The sequence below is a fragment of the Phacochoerus africanus genome, chromosome 2, assembly GCF_016906955.1.
Source record: "Phacochoerus africanus isolate WHEZ1 chromosome 2, ROS_Pafr_v1, whole genome shotgun sequence".
NCBI lineage: Eukaryota > Metazoa > Chordata > Mammalia > Artiodactyla > Suidae > Phacochoerus > Phacochoerus africanus.
This window is the reverse complement of record NC_062545.1, coordinates 198,880,535-198,881,299: the sequence shown is the minus strand read 5'-3', so window position 1 is coordinate 198,881,299 and position 765 is coordinate 198,880,535. Positions and strand designations below refer to the sequence as shown.

At 36.2% G+C, this 765-nt stretch overlaps 1 non-coding gene across 1 annotated transcript; it reads left to right on the top strand.

The window, feature by feature from the left end:
• The first annotated feature begins 242 nt into the window (after nucleotides 1-242).
• Nucleotides 243-349, top strand: LOC125121667 (U6 spliceosomal RNA). Its single transcript, XR_007133550.1, has one exon. It is a non-coding gene; the product is annotated as a U6 spliceosomal RNA (small nuclear RNA).
• The last annotated feature ends 416 nt before the right edge of the window (nucleotides 350-765 follow it).

The following is a 765-nucleotide window of genomic DNA, read 5'->3' as shown; positions in this document are numbered from 1 at the left end:
TGCCTCTGCCTTTAACTTATGCACTATATCATCTATTTTATAGTCAAAAGTAAATTGAAATGTTCAAAATATTGATGTAACATCATATCCATTATTTGAATTAGGTACAGAGGCTCACTGGGGGATTGATTTGTTATATTTATATTGTTATTAAAACTATTACCCAAATCTAAATGCTCTTGAGACTCATATATTTTTCCTTGTGACTATCACTCCTAGCCCTTTAAAACATGACCTCTTCTGTGCTCATTCCCACAGCACATATCCTAAAATTGGAATGATACAGAGAACATGAGCATGGACTCAGCACAAGAAAGACCTGTAAATCCAGAAAGCATTCCATATTTTTTTTCGATCTAACAAAATAATAAAGTTTATTCATTTTTTTAAAAAGGCATTTTTAAAAAGTGACCTTTTCTGCAGTGCTCCAGCTATCATCTTCCCTCCTATCAATTGGCTTAGTCAACAGAATCAGAAAGATAAAAGAAGCAAAAGTTGAAGCCGACACCTCCCCCAACCAGAGTGGGATGTAGAGTTGGGAACCTACAGCAACTGGACAATGTTTCTGAAACATGAATCTGGTCTCGAGGCTCCCCTGTGTAATACCACTCGGCAATTTCCTATCACCCTTCAGATAAAATCACATTCCTGCTGTGTGGCTACAGACTAGTTATTAAACCTCTCTCTGGCTCAATTTCCTCTTCTATTAAATGGTGATAATAATCGTGAGGAAAATGTATGTACAGCACTTAACACAAAGCTAAT